This window comes from Pan troglodytes, chromosome 9 (genome assembly GCF_028858775.2).
Source record: "Pan troglodytes isolate AG18354 chromosome 9, NHGRI_mPanTro3-v2.0_pri, whole genome shotgun sequence".
NCBI lineage: Eukaryota > Metazoa > Chordata > Mammalia > Primates > Hominidae > Pan > Pan troglodytes.
In genome coordinates this window covers 89,023,450-89,039,630 of record NC_072407.2, presented here as the reverse complement: position 1 = coordinate 89,039,630, position 16,181 = coordinate 89,023,450, and the positions used below count along the sequence as shown (strand labels likewise).

The window sequence follows — 16,181 nt, the reverse complement described above, 5'->3', positions numbered from 1 at the left end:
TACAAACACTACAAATTCTAAGATGATACAGATACTTTTTATCAAAGATCTTGTCACTTTCACCGTACAACTCAGTATCCTATTATAGTTAGAATCAAGTCCAAAGGCAGAGGTTTTTCCTTATTAAGATTTCTTTGTAAAAGACAAACTAATGTGCAAGAATTTATTTGATGATCTGCTTTTAATAGAATAAGACATAATGATAGTTGAAGACTTCCTTGCTTACTAAATCTCTTTGGATTAGTTTGTAATCCCTTTTGGAAATATATTTTCCACATGGTCTGATGGACAAAGCCATCTGTTATATGCACTCAAAATAATGCATATTTCCTTTTTTTTTTTTTTTTTTTTTTTGAGATGGAGCCTTGCTCATTTGCCCAGGCTGGAGTGCAGTGGCGCGATCTCAGCTCACTGCAACCTCTGCCTCCAGGTTCAAGCAATTCTCCTGCCTCAGCCTCCTGAGTAGCTGTGATTACAGGTGCACGCCAACCTGCCTGGCTAAATTTTGTACTTTTCTCGATAGAGACAGGGTTTCACCATGTTGGCCAGGCTGTTCTTGAACTCCTGACTTTGTGATCTGCCTGCCTCAGCCTCCCAAAGTGCTGGAGTTACAGGCGTGAGGCACTGCACCCGGCCAATAATGCATATTTTCTATCTCTTTTTAAAAATATTATCTACCAGATTCTTTGTATTTTGTGCCTATTCTCATGTTTGAAGATTTTCTTCCTTAAAATACTACATTCCATATACTTTTAGTCTGACTATAAATTAGCAATATTTTTAGAAGAAATTTTGGCAGGATCTATACACATTTTACTTTTCTTTTTTGTAGAGATGGGGGTCTCCCCATCTTGCCCAGGCTGGTCTCAAACTCCTGGGCTAAAGCAATCCTCTCACCTCAGCCTCCAAAAGTGCTGGGGTTACAGGAGTGGGCCACTATCAGCATTTTAAATGTCTCTATCCTGTGACCCAACAATTATACTTCTAGGCCTCTATCCTATAGAAATACTAACAAAAAACTGAGTCATGCATTATTTATAAGAGCAAAAAAGATTTAAAATAATCTAAACGTTCATATTAAATAGACATGTATAAACTTATATTTATATCATCGAATGCAGATAGCAAAAAGGATAAGGTAGATCTGCACATGCCAATATTGAAGAATAATTATGATATTCAATTGGGAATAAGGGGAAAAGAGCACAAAGTATTTTATATAGAGTGAGCTCATTGTTTAAAGAATAAAAGATATTGGGTGTATGTATATATATATTTGTATATATGTTTATGTAGTCATTAAAAAAGGTGTAGGAGAATATACAACAAATAAAGGGATAGGCAGAGCCCTTTCACCTTTTACTTTATATATAATATATATACACTAATATATTATTTAATTTTTTCCCAACTAGTATGCATTATTCTTACATCCCAATACTTCCTTCTAAAGAAATTTTTCTTTTGTTAGAGTTTATTTTTAGGTAATGAGTGTTAATTTTTCTGAATGTATCATTATTTTGCCTTCATTCTACCTCAAACTAATGACAATTTTTTTATCTATAGAATTATAAACCGGGCACGGTGGCTCACATCTGTAATTCCGGCACTTTGGGAGGCCAAGGCAGGTGGATCAACTGAGGTCAGGAGTTCAAGATCAGCCTGGCCAAGACGGCAAAACTCCATCTCTACTAAAAGTACAAAAAATTAGCCAGTCATGGTGGTGCTCCAGCTACTTGGGAGGCTGAGGCAGGAGAATCGCTTGAACCCAGGAGGTGGAGGTTGCAGTGAGCTGAGATCATGCCACTGCACTCCAGTCTGGGCAACAAGAGCGAAACTCCATCTCAAAAAAAAAAAAAGAATTATAGATTCCAAGTAAATTTCCCCTCAGAAGTGTTCATAATATTCTCTGATTGTTGTTTGTATTTCAGTGAGGTCAGTGGTAATAGCTCCTTTGTTGTTTCTGATTGTGTTTATTTGAATCTTCTCTCCTTTCTTCTTGATTAGTCTAGCTAACAGTCTATCTATGTTTTATTTTTTATTTTTTTCAAAAAACCAGCTCCTGGATTCATTGTCTTTTGAATGGTTTTCTGTGTCTCCGTCTCCTTCAGTTCAGCTCTGATTTTGGTTATTTTTTGTCTTCTGCTAACTTTGGGATTTGTTTGCTCTTAGTGCTCTAGTTCTTTTAGTTGTGATGTTAGGTTGTTAACTTGAGATCTGTCTAACTTTTTGATGAGGGCATAGAGTGCTATAAATTTCCCTCTTAACACTGCTTTAGCTGTGTCCCAGAGATTCTGGTATGTTGTATCTTTGTTCTCATTAGTTTCAAAGAACTTCTTGACTTTTGCTTTAATTTCATTATTTACCCAAAAGTCATTCAGGAGCAGGTTATTCAATTTCCATGTAATTTTATGGTTTTGAGTGAATTTTTTTCTCCAAATTCCTGGCTTAATAAGGATTTGTTTATTTTGAGGAAAAAAGGTCCCAAACATCAGGCTGTTCACAAAAATAACTCACAGTATCAACTTTAGAAAACAAATCATAAGACAATAACAGTATTTTTCTGGAGGATGCATTTGACTTGCCAATTCTCATTCACAAAATTACATTGTTACATTTGTGTTGAGCTGCCCCACACAGCACATTTATGTGGGGGTGTAACACACATACTTCTAACTCAAAGCTTCTTTCAGGAGCTACTCAACTCCTGAGATTGCCTTTGCAGTTAGGGAAGCATTTACTGAACTTATGTATGAATAAAAAGAACTGTACTCCCTGCATAACAAGAGATTATTTTGGAGACAGTTGATAAAACCCATACATCCTTTTTATTATTAAGTCACAAAGAGGTTTCAAAATTAAAAGCAAAAATTACAGGGTAAGACTTAACAAAACTACCAGGAGCATCATAGGAAGTGAAAATGGGACTAGGAGCAGGGCAATATGAATTAATGAACATAACAAGGACAAGGATTGGGAGAACAGTGAGCATGTGCTGAAGATACTAGGGGAGAGGCTCTGGTGAAAATTTTGATCTTAGACAAGCACCTAGGTAAATAAACAACGGGATAAGATTTCCAAAACCCACAATGTGCTTAAGAGTCATCCTCACCATTGGCGCTGTCTCTGTCATCCTCTCCTTCCTCAGCCTCTTTTTCATCATCCTTGATCAACTTCAGCTGGTCACCCCCCATCTTCAATATAATCGTCATCTAGTAGGTTCCCCTTTCAGGAGAGACATCTGCATCCCCCTCAGACTCCATCTTCACATTAGTCTCATCTCTCTTCATGGAGCTGATGCTCTGCTCCTCTTCTGACTTATTCTTCATCTCTACTGCTTGATTGCTCTGTTCCTTTTCAATTTTTTCCAGGTTTTCCAGGAGATAATCCACCTTTTGTTTTATCTGTGTCAATTCCTTCTTAATGGCCTGAAGACCATCTCCTTTCAACTTTCCAGACTTGGAAGATCCCCACTATTCACTCTTAGAATTGAAGCTACTTTTGGCCCTTCTTTTTTTTTTTTTTTTTTTTTGAGATGGAATCTCACTCTGTCACCCAGGCCAGGCTGGAGTGCAGTGGCGTGATCTCGGCTCACTGCAACCTCTGCCTTCTGGGTTCAAGCGATTCTCATACCTCAGCCTCCTGGGTAGCTGGGATTACAGGCGTGCGCCACTATGCCTGGCTAATTTGTATTTTTAGTAGAGATGGGGGTTTCACCATGTTGGTCAGGCTGGTCTCAAACTCCTGACCTCATGATCCACCCACCTTGGCCTCCAAAAATGGTGTGATTACAGATGTGATCCACTGCACCCAGCCACTTTTGCCCCTTCTTGAGGTGTTTCCTGATACACAGTGGCATTTTGATGGTACTGCAGCCCAAGAAATAGGAGAAAAAGGAGGAACATGTGCTGGGTAACTACATCCTGTCATAATAATCCCACTGAAAGTCATAGTCCAAATCAAAAGAGGAGCCATATATCTCTGCTACAGATCATTTCACACCTGCTTTTCCTAGGTTCACTTTTGGCTCTGCAGCCAGGATAATATCTAAAACCTGGCCAGCAATCATTCTGCCATTCTCTCCTGCTACAGCAGCCTAGGCATATCTCTCATTAACATACTGAACAAAGGCAAAGTTCTTATGAACCGAGCAACTCACAATTTTGCCATACTTTGAAAAGATTGCCTCCACATCAGACTTCTTGACCACAAGAGTGTTGAGATTCCCAAAGAACACACAGGAGTTCATGGAGCAAGGATCTTTCTTGTTGGTAACATTGCTGGCCATTGTGTTTGATAATAAGATTTCTCATAACGCTGAAAACAGGATGGGGAGGGAGAAGAGGTTCGATTCTGGGTCTCCTACTCCTGGGTTCTATGTGAAGACAGCCAACTGCTGCTTGAGGTTGGCAGCAACGGGCCACAACAGCTCAGTCTTCGTCTCTTCACAAAATGTTGAGTCAATTTCTTAGTCTTGATTTCTAATTTGATCATGCTGTGGTCCGAAAGATTGTTTATTATGATTTCAGTTCTTTGACATTTGCTGAGGAGTGTTTTATTTCCAATTATATAATCAATATTAGAGTATGTGCCATGTGACAATGAGAATAATGCCTATTCTATTGTTTTTCGGTAGAGAGTTATGTAGATATCTATCAGGTTCATTTGATCCAGTGCTCAGTTAAGGTCCTGAATATCTTTATTAATTTTCTGTCTTGATGATCTAATATTGTCACTGGGGTGTTAACATTTCCCACTATTATTGTGCGGGAGTCTAAGTCTCTTTGAAGGTCTCTAAGATCTTGCTTTATTAATCTGGGTGATCTTGTGTTAGGTGCATGTATATTTAGATAGTTCTTGTTAAATTGAACTCTTTACCATTATGTAGTGCCCTTGTCTTTTTTTAACTTTGTTGGGTTAAAATCTGTTTTGTCAGAAACTAGGATCGCAACCCCTACTTTTTTCTGTTTTCCATTTGCTTGGTAGGTTTTTCTCCATCCCTTCATTTTAAGCCCATGTGTGTCATTGCATGTGAGAAGGGTTTCTTGAAGACAGTAAACCAATGGATCTTGGTTCTTTATCCAGCTTATCACTCTGTATCTTTTAATTGGGGCATTTAGCCCATGTACATTTAAGATTAGTATTGCTATGTGTGGATTTGATTATGTCATCATGATGTTGGCTGGTTAGTTTGCAGACTTGTTTATGTGGTTGCTTTATGGTGTCGCTCGTTTGTGTATTTCAGTGTGTTTTGGTAGTGACTGGTAACTGTCTTTCCTTTCCATATTTAGTGCTTCCTTCAGAAGTTCTTGTAAGGCAGGTCTGGTGGTAATGAATTCCTTCAGCATTTGCTTGTCTGAAAAGGATCTTATTTCTCCTTTGCTTATGAAGCTTACTTTGGCCAGATATAAAATTCTGGGTTGGAATTTCTTTTTTTGAAGAATGTTGGCCAGGCGCAGTGGCTCACACCTGTAATCCCAGCACTTTGGGAGGCCGAGGTGGGTGGATCACAAGGTCAGGAGTTTGAGACCAGCCTGACCAACATGGTGAAACCCCCATCTCTACTAAAAATACAAAAATTAGCCAGGATTGGTGATGGGTACCTGTAATCCCAGCTACCTAGGAGGCTGAGGCAGGAGAATTACCTGAAACTGGGAGGTGGAGGTTTCAGTGAGCTGAGATTGTGTCACTGCACTCCAGCCTGAGTGACAGTTTGAGACTTCATCTCAAAAAACAAAAACAAAAAACAAAAAACACTTGTGATTGCATTATGAAATTTTTTTTCATAAAAAAGACTGCCCTGTAAGCAGGCATGGCCATGCTGGGGCCCCGGGAAAGGCCAGCAAACCAAGAAGTGCTCAGGTTGGACCAGCCCCATCTGATGTGCAAGACTGCCCTGCAGAGATCAGGTCTGACAGCTTCCCTGGAGCTAAAGTCTCTTAAGAGAGCAAGTCAAGCCTAGAGGGATGGCCATCCCTGGCTGTGCTCCACTACAAATACTCTGGCACCAAACCCTCTGGGCTCCACATCAGCTGGCTTGCTGCCCCCCACTTCTCTAAGTAGCTCTCCCTGCTACCTCAAGTGTCCATGGTGGTCGAGGGAGCCGTTCCACTTGTCTGCTTCTAGTCGGCCATCTTGTCCTCCTCTGTATTTTATTTTATGCATTTACAGGTATTATTCTGAGAAGGGATCCATAGTCTTCATTAAACTGCTAAAGAGATTCCTAGAACAAAAACATTTTTTAAATGCCTGCATTAGATTGATTGTAAAATTCCTGTAACCTCCATATATATCTCTTAGCTTTTCTTTCTGTTTCAATCTTTCTATCTTTTTATCTCTTTAGCTAGGTGACAGAGATCTAGAAGGCCCTCAGTTACGGCAATACATGACTAACAACAGCAGCTTTGAGGTGGGGAGAGCCACAGCTCACTGCTCTGGTTTCTTATTTACCCACAGCTTCTGATCCAAGGGACATCTCTGTCTTGTTTTTGAACATTCATTAATTTTTTTTGTCAGTGCTGCAGTGTTGTTGAGGGAGGAAGAGATGATCAGTATGCATGTGGTTGGCCATCTTAAAGCTGGGATGCATATATCCATTTTGCATTTAGAAAAAGAAGGGAAAAGTGCAGTCATACATTCTTGATCTTTCTTTAATTTTTTTTCTTACAAGAATATACTCTTCCAAAGCTATTTTACAAGTGAGAAAACTACAGGTGGTATAAGCTAAGCATTTATTCAAAGTCATGTAGTTAGTTAATAACAGGGATGGGACTAGAATGCAGATCTTCTGGTTCCTTCTATAATACCTGCCCTTTTTAGCTGTCTTATGATACACTCTTCCTCTCCAGGAGCGAACAGTGTTGATATTACAAGCCATAGCCTAGAAAAATCATTCTGTTATTTATTTTGTTCTTGTGCATATGGTTCTCTTTGCCTGAAATACTGTTCAGTTGGTTAGTCAACAGATAGTTCAGAACACTTGAGGTGTTTTCAAGCACTGACCACCAAAAATGCAACATTGAGCAAGATCCAGTCTCTACCCACACGGAACTTATAGTCAGTCTAGTAACAAAGATAAACAACAAACAAATACTTAATTTATCTCCCCTTCTTTTGGTGACCTTCTATTCACCTTTCAGGATCCAACTGAAATGCAACTTCTCTGTGAAGCCTTCTGGGTAGAGTTAGTTGTCTTTTCTGAACATGGTCCACACATCTGTTATCAACTGAGAACAGGGTTTTTATTTTAATATTTTAGTTAACAGTGTATTCTGTCACCCCACTCACCTCTATTCCCCGACCAGGACATGGCAGCTTTGCTTATTCATTTTGCTATCTACTTCAGGACCTAGCACAATGCCTGGTACATGGTAGGCAATAAACATTTGAATGAATAGAACTGAAGGCAAGAAAACAGAAAGTTCTTTATGGCTCATTTCTTTATAATGCATACCTACTTGTCTTTTTAAATTTAAAATGGCATTCCCCATTGATGATTTTTAAGTCTATGATTGGCAAAAATCTATTTTCATTGTTTGGGCTAGTGGCCAAAATAAATGGAAAGAGACACGTAAGCACTTGCCAGCTGTTGTTCATTACAAAACCTTAAAGTCTATTCAGAAACTTATTGAGAAAATTCACCTTTTGTTTCCATTTATCTGAGTTGACAGTCTCTACAACCTAAATCCATTAGAATCCACACCTCCAAATTCATTTAGTTCTGTATGACCTATGATTACAGAAACTGAATCTCTAAAGAATCTCAATTTCACTATTTGACTAACTCTAATTCTTAAAGCTTTATAAAATTATTTTTGAATTATTGTTGACAAGCCAGGTATCTAAGTTTCAAGAAAAATAAATCAAAATTAGTTCCATATTTATGTGGCCGCAGAAAAGGGAAAAGGCTGTGTCCCCTGGAAGGAGGCAGCAGTTTCCCTTCTGCTCTCTTTTTAGGGCTAGATTCCCCTTTGTGAGTGATCCCCTTAAGAAAAGCAGAGACCCCTGGGAGTAGGCAGTCACACAATACTTGTAACCAGAGCCTTAATTAAAAATGGGCCTGAGATCTGTGAAGGCTAGAGTGGGGATGGTGCCTTGAATGTTGTAATTTCAGAACTTCATGTAGTTTTTGCAGGAGGTAGAAACTTTCATTCATCTTGAGGCAGATTCATCCTTGGTTTGAGGATAATTATCTAAATGGACCAGGTTAGATATGCTTATATTAAGCCAGATCCTTTTCAGGAATGGGAGTTTGACAGCTGTATCTCTAGAGAGCTAAACTTTTCTGCATAGTAATAGCAAAAATTGTCTTTATTATGGGCAAAGTTATATATCAGCAGTTTACTATGCCTTTGGGGAAATGTTTCCTTTAAAGTGTGGGTGTAGGCTACCCTAGCCTGGTTGGTATTGTTTATTGTAGTAGAAATGCTCATGCTTCCTGTTTAAACAGCTTCTCACAGGAGATTGGGAGAGAAGACTTTAGGACTGCAGAGAAACTGTGGTTCTGATTTTGAGTTCATGCTGGATAAAATGTTGTAAAAATAATGGGACTGGGCTAGGCTTAATGCTAAAAGACTGGCCTGCTATTCTGTCATACACAGTAATATTCAAATGCAGATTTTGGAGAATATGCCCCATTGGATATTTCGCTTTTACATGGTGATATCACAGAGACCGTAGGGAGAGGCCTGACCCCATGAATGGGGGAGGGTTGGAGTTTACCCACAGGAAATAAACAGGAAAAGAGGATATGGGAGGCAGGCCTGAGACTAGAGAGACAGAGGGAGAAATGTGGTCCTCTCCTGGGCTCCTGGAGATTGAGGCCTGGACTTTTAGCAGAGCAAACTCACTGGAGGTTGCCCCTGAAGGGAAAAGATAAACAGACACTGCCAGAAGGCCCAAGTTTGAGAATAAGGAGACACTCCCAAGACAGGGGTCCCCAACTCCTGGGCTGTGGACCAGTAGCAGTTCGTGGCCTATTAGAAACCAGGCTACACAGCAGGAAGTGAGCAGCAGGCAAGCAAGCATTACCACCTGAGCTCCACCACCTGTCAGATCAGCAGCAGCGTAGGAGCTGGAACCCCATTGTGAACTGTGCATGATAGGGATCTAGGTTGCGGGCCCCTTATGAGAATCTAATGCCTAATGATCTGAGGTGGAACAGTTTCATCCCAAAACCCTCTCCCACCACCATTCATGGAAAAATTGTCTTCTTCAAAACCGGTCCCTGGTACTAAAACGGTTGGGGACTGCCACTTTAAGAGCCCAAGGCAGCCTATGCTCTAGCTTGTGGACTCTGAGAACATTCAGAATTAGTAGGCATTTTTGTTTGTCAGTTTTATAATTCATTTCTCATATCCTTAAACATTCTGCAAAATAATGATACATATTGCAGTTTGGTCTTCGTCATGCTGTGGGAAATTAAAGGGTCTGTGTCCACCTTTGGGATCATCTAGTAAAGGGAAGAAAAGCCTTTCTCCCCCTGAGACCAGCATAGCTGCAGTGGCATCAATCCTGAGGTTGTGGGAGATGAGGGGTGACAGTGGTGGAGCTACGATGAGCAATCTGCCACCACAGGGATGGCTAGGGCAGTATGGGTTTGTGGAACATGGGACTGACTGGGAGGTACAAAGACCTACTTGTGGAGAGGGCCTCATAAAAGATAGGATTTTCTGTCATTAGATGAGATGAAAGTTTGAGCCACAGTAATTTGGACATTACAAGGTAAACCTGACCTCCTCTTTAATCACTGTCTGGTGCGTCCAGGTAGACTGGGTATATGTATATGGAGCACACCATAAAACACAGTCTTTGTATCTTAGTAACCTGTTTCATGGGTTTGCAGAATATAAAAGAAAACCGAAATGGGTTCCCAATCGAATTTGTGGAAATCTTATTGATCATTTTATAGCCACATTCCATGTATCCATATGTTAGTACTCCAACCATGTAATGAACCCCATGATGTGCCAAGCAGTATGGTGGAAACCAAAGTCGATCCACTGACATGTGGCTGGTGTCAACTCCTCAACACTCAAGGTAGAATTATGACAGCATATTCAATTTTCCTATTTAAATGAAAAATGACTTGAGTCCCCTGATGTTAGGTTTGTCTCTTTTTTAGGACCCCTTTCCCTTCTTCTAGCTCTTCTGAGAACCCTGGAGGGTATACACATTCCAACTGGGAGATCCATTTGATTTCTGCTTCAAGTTAAGGTAAGCCCTGATATCCAAGCACCCACTGCTTTTCCTGCATGCCTCATAGTGTTGCTGTTGAAAGTTGGCCTTCCACTGTCAGCCAGGCCCTGCAGCAGCTCAGTGTCAGACACTGCTGCTGATCCAGTTTACTACATCAGCTAGCGTGGTACTTTGATGGAAGGTGTCTTCATGAGAGACTCCATTCTTTTGATGCCATGATCAACAGAGAATGTCCCTTGCTGGATCTCCCAGTCTGCAGCATTTAGTGCTCAGTCCTTTGCATCACATAAAACCATTCCCCTTCAATCCCCACCATCAACCCACCTTCACTCAGACTGGCTGAAGCGTTAGCACCTCACAGACTGCAAAACCAGAGGCCAGCCCACTTTCCATTTCAACTGTAAAAATACAAAAGTGCTATATTCATATTTCTCACAGACAAAAGGCCCTTTCATGGCCTCAGCTAAAGTGACTATCTAGGTGGTCTCCAGGGCCACCTCTCCTGGCAGCAGTTTTCTGTTGACCTTTAGACACAAAAGCTCCTTCCTTGGCAATAGGATTTAGAAAGCTTGCCATGAATCCCAAACTCCAAATTCCAGGATTCCCATCTATCACCTCCTGAGAGGCAATTAGCTTTTGTGTCTCAATAATTCATGCCCCAAGGCCTCCCAAAGCAGAGGAGACAAAACTTATGTTTAGTTCCTTGCAAGGCATTCTTGTGTCAAAGGTTAAAAGACAGTCCGTGCCTCTGTGATTTCCTAATAGGGAAGATATGTATGGAAATTAAAATAAAAGTATAATGTAAGATAGATGGGTAAATAGGCCGGGCGCGGTGGCTCACGCCTGTAATCCCAGCACTTTGGGAGGCCGAGGCGGGCGGATCACGAGGTCAGGAGATCGAGACCATCCTGGCTAACGCAGTGAAACCCGTCTCTACTAAAAATACAAAAAATTAGCTGGGTGTGGTGGCAGGCACCTGTTGTCCCAGCTACTCAGGAGGCTGAGGCGGGAGAATGGTGTGAACCTGGCAGGCGGAGCTTGCAGTGAGCCAAGATCACGCCACTGCACACCAGCCTGGGCAACAGAGTGAGACTCTCAAAAAAATAAATAAATAAAGATATATGAGTAAATAAAGGCAGAGGCAGAAGTGCCTAACTTTCTGGGGGTTCTGGAGGGATAGACGAGAGGAGTTCAAATAATTTTAATTATGCCTCGAAGAAATAGTAGCAGTTTTCCTGATGGATAAGGCATTAAACCCTTTCTAGGTATGCATTCATATATCACTAATTCAATAAGTATCTACTAAGTATCTGCACAGTGAGTAACACTATTCTAGCTGCTGTGGGTAGAGCAAGAAGCAAGGCAAACAACTCTCCTCCTCTCTTGGAGGTGGAAGGCAAAGAGCTATGCAGGCAGCTTGTTGTCTGTGTCCTCCATGTGGCTGAGTCACACAGGTTCTCCTAGAGGGCTGTCTTACCTGGCTAACTATGCCCAAAACAACAAGCATCACCCTAGACATCTTCCACTAACATAAGGCGGGTCAATATTTATTAAGCATTTACTGTATCCCAGGCTCTGTCTGTTCTATATCTATTATCTCATTTAATTCTCACAACAACCCCATGAAGATAGTAATTTATGACCCCCGTTTTACAGATAAGGAAAACAGAGATACTCATGATCAAGAGGATTGTCTAGGGTCAAAGACTTCATAGGTAAAGGAGCTGGATATGAACCCAAGCATTTTGATTCCAGAGCCTGGACCCTCAGTCATTTTGCTTAGTCCCGCCAACAAACATCCCTCTACTGCCTCTTTTAATGACACTGCTTCCTTTTCTTCACTCCCTGGCATCCTCTGCTCCTAATTCCTCATGCTTATCTTTAGTTACTTGTCTGCTTTCCCTGTCCTGTACCCACTCACTATCTTAATGGAAGGCAATTAGCTGGGAAGGCAGGCAGGAGCTACCCTCTGACTGCTCTCAGAAATCAGGGGGTTTTACTTCCAATTGAAGTTTCCTGCCTAAATGCCATACTTAATAAGGGAGTATGACAGTCTCCCACACAGCAATGAGAAAGAAAGGCAGTTTCAGACATCTCTGAACACGTACTTAGCAATATCTGCTATCTATCATTTCCACTGGACTAGGAGCTCCTTGGAGCCTGCATTTCAATAATCATCTTTGTATTCCAGGTAAAGACAAAATCCGGGTTCTATCCCAGTACAAATCACAGAAGGCACACATGCTGTATAACACTTTTTTTTTTGTAAAATGGGAAAGTACAATTGAATTTAAAAATTATTTTTATTTAGATGTTTTGTATCTTTACCATAAAGTGATTGATGATTAGAAGCTGAGGAGAATTGATAATACAAGAAGATAATGCATTTCGAAGAGGTTTTGGAAACAAACAGCAACAGAAAAAGGTAAGAAGAGGCCAGCTGCCATGGCTCACACCTGAAATCCTAGCACTTTGAGAGGCCGAGGCAGTTGAATCATCCGAGGTCAGGAATTCGAGATCAGCCCGGCTAATACGGTGAAACTCCGTCTCTGCTAAAACTACAAAAAAATTAACCGGACATAGTGCTGCATGCCTGTAGTCCCAGCTACTCGGGAGGCTGAGGCAAGAGAATCGCTTGAACCTGGGAGGCAGAGGTTGCAGTGAGCTAAGATTGCTCCACTGCACTCCAGCCTGGGCGACAGAGTGAGACTCCATCTCAAAAAAAAAGTAAGAAGAATTATCAATTATAGAAAGAACCAATAATGATGATAAAAGTACCAATAATAATTACCATTGTATTGCATTAAACACTGTTTTAGGTGTTTGCCTATGTTATTAGCATTTACCCCTCATTCTTATAACAAATCATTTTATGGATGAGAAAATTGAGACTTGGAGGGTTTAAGAAACTTAACCGCCAGGTGTGGTGGCTCACACCTGTAATCCCAGCACTTTGGGAGGCTGAGGCGGGCAGATCATCTGAGGTCAGGAGTTTGAGACCAGCCTGACCAACATGGTGAAATGCAATCTCTACTAAAAATACAAAATTAGCTGGGCGTGGTGGTGCACGCCTGTAATCCCAGCTACTCAGGAGGCTAAGGCAGGAGTATCGCTTGAACCAGGGAGTCAGAGGTTGCAGTGAGCCGTGATTGCACCATTGTACTCTAGCCTGGTGACAGAGCAAGACTCCGTCTCAAAAAAAAAAAAAAGTGTGTGTTTATCTATCTCTCTATATATACACTTAAGAGTCTGCCTTTACTCTTGTCTAATTACCATTTCTTTCCCAAAAGGTAACCATTTTCTTTATGCATTTACACACACACACACACACACACACACACACACACACACACACATTGGGTTTTCTTTTTCATAAATGATATAATGGACAATATTGAGTTTCAGGCCTTTTCATCTTTCAAAGCCAGAATAAATATACAAGGACTGTAACCTGTTTATCATTCTAGGCCTCTTTTCTCAAGGCCCTCCAATCTCATTTGTACCGTAGCCACTGCAAATACATCACAGGCACTGGGAATTGGGCTGCATTAGAGAAAGAGGTGCATCAATAAGATCTCCCTGTGACATCTGACCTTGTAGAACCTCTCCTCTTGTGGCTTTAGCACTCCAAAACCAAGCTGAGAAGAAAAGGATGGAAGAGGAGAGTAGGGGAGAAACGTATAAGCCCCTTGGGCCCTTGGATGCCTGGGCTGTTAGGGTTTGGATACAGTTCTCACTAGGACTCTAAACTCTTTTGCCTCTTATAGCCAGAGGCATAGAGTTTGAAGCATGTAAGATTTTGGGAAACATGCAACTGACCAAGGTCTAATCATCAATGATTGGAAGTGAAATGTGCAATAAAAGCCAACTGGGAGTTAACTCAAAGGCATTATGAAAGTTTGCTTCACTGAGTTAAAATTACAGCCTTTTGTCCCAAATTTCTCAACAAATACTCTATAGAAATTTTTAAGCCCCAGAGTCCTTAACTAATGTTATTTAAGGCAATTTTATGTGTCTAATTGTACAGATTCTTCGCTAACTTTTGAGAAAGAAATGATCTCAAAATACCCTTGTGTCTACTGATATTTCAAGGTAAGGGAATGCTCTGGAATGCTTCCCATTTTCCAAATGTAATATTTTCCAAAATAAACTTTGGAGTAACTGCATGGTTGATATCATATGAACATTTTAATTCACACAATCATATTCCGGAGTTTATGGGAGCTTGGCTTTTTTCCAGGAGGTTTGGAAGTCCAAAAGCCGGCTGTTTCTTTTCTGTGGGATAAAGATGGAGCATGTGAATCAGAACTGGTAAATTGGAGAGGAGGTCACAAACCGAATGGAGTTAAGCAAAGTGCAGTGCAATCTGCAGTGGGAGAAAAGCCAGTTGTACAGAGGGGAAGGACTGGTTACCATTAAAGTCTTCAAAATTGGGACCTCAGAGGAGAAATGAGTGGAGAAATGAATGGAGAACAACTCCTTGTTTCTCTCTCTCTCTTCTAGAGGATGGGGCTAGTGTAATGAGATCCAGGTACAATCCTTGAGATATCAGGGATCCCCATCCTGGTCTATTCAGAAGTCCCCCAAACCTTCAGTGCCTATAGTTCATGTACTGCCTCTTCCAAAGAGCCTGCCTTGATGGCTTGATTGCAGTCATCAAATGACATCTCACTATTGAGATGATGTGTTTCCTTGTCCTTTTCTCAATGGAATGTGAGATTCTTGAGACAAAGATGTAACAGGCACACAATAATTATTTGTTGAATGTTGGCTGTATCAGCTTCTCTGGTTGGAAATAATCCCCCCTCCTCTGAGCTCCCCTGGTGCTTTGCACTTACCTCACTCATGTGATCTTTTTCACATTCCACCTTATACTATAATTTCTGTATTTTTTTAGCTCCACTATTATACTCAAATTCTTCTGCAACAGAGATGAGATAATGCATGTAAAGCATTAGTACCATGTCTGCTGAATAAATGATAGCTATTATTATTTGTGTAATGAGGCACCTGGAGGAGCAGAAAATGAATTTTATTTAAAAAAACAGCTTTGGAAAATCACATTTGAATAGATCTTTATTTTGCAAGAGTCACTTGAGTGAATTACAATACTACAAGAGACCTACTGCCTTGGAAGAAGGGAATAATACGATGACTTGGTCTTGAAATATCTGTTCAGTGCTAAGCTGCACAACTTCAGGGGACATCATCCATATTGTAATAGATTGTGATGGACATATTCTGAGAGGCACAATGTGGATGGTACCCCTGGAGTTCTGCAAGGAAGCTGCCCTGAAAAAAGAAAAGGAAAAGAGGCTTTGACCCTTTATCTTTGAGGTCCTAGGTTACTGGTCCTCAAATGGATTGGGATGGTACTCACTGAGAATTATCAGCAGGAAAGAAGAACAAGGGCCCCAGAGAGGCACTTGCCGTAAGGGAAGGGCTGTCTGCAGAGCACTGGGCTCAGCAAAGCTTTCTGACTGAGGCTAGATGCCATTGGGAAACAAGGATGGACCTGAATCACTGAAGGGCCACTGTAACCTTAAAATCTTTTTGGGCTCTCCCCAGCACCAGTCAGAAACACCAAGGTAGATCTAGAAGTCTCTTTTCCTCTCTATTTCACCAGCTGTTTTTCCTCGAGGGTCCAGGAAGTTGAGACTGATGTTTTAATTTCACTTCAAATTTACCATCCTGTACTGTGTATGCCCAGCAAGTGTTAATGACTGACCGGCTAGCTGGTTGAGTGAAAAGTTTTAATATTGAAAGAACTGGAGTCATTCATTATTATTTTATTCCAGACATGAGACAGAGTGGCAATTTGAGGAAAATAGTACCATGTGATTTTGTGTGTGTGATTTTTATTATTAAAAAACTAAATCTATCATTACATTAAGAAGCTTTCCTTTTATAATCTTTTAACCATATAAACAAGAATATTCTCAGCCCTACCTTCTCTGGCCTCAATGTGGCTGTGAAGATCTTGG

General features: G+C 40.9%; 1 protein-coding gene, 1 long non-coding RNA gene and 1 pseudogene across 3 annotated transcripts in view; 1 reads left to right on the top strand and 2 right to left on the bottom strand.

Annotated features, from left to right (window-relative positions):
• Positions 1 to 16,181, bottom strand: part of TMEM135 (transmembrane protein 135) — a 352,995-nt gene that overhangs the window by 281,156 nt on the left and 55,658 nt on the right. The window lies entirely within an intron of this gene.
• On the bottom strand, positions 2,441 to 4,303 carry LOC100613585 (heterogeneous nuclear ribonucleoproteins C1/C2-like; annotated as a pseudogene).
• On the top strand, positions 10,124 to 13,030 carry LOC129136457 (uncharacterized). The gene is made up of 2 exons (XR_008538111.2): positions 10,124 to 10,215; positions 12,509 to 13,030. It is a non-coding gene; the product is annotated as an uncharacterized LOC129136457 (long non-coding RNA).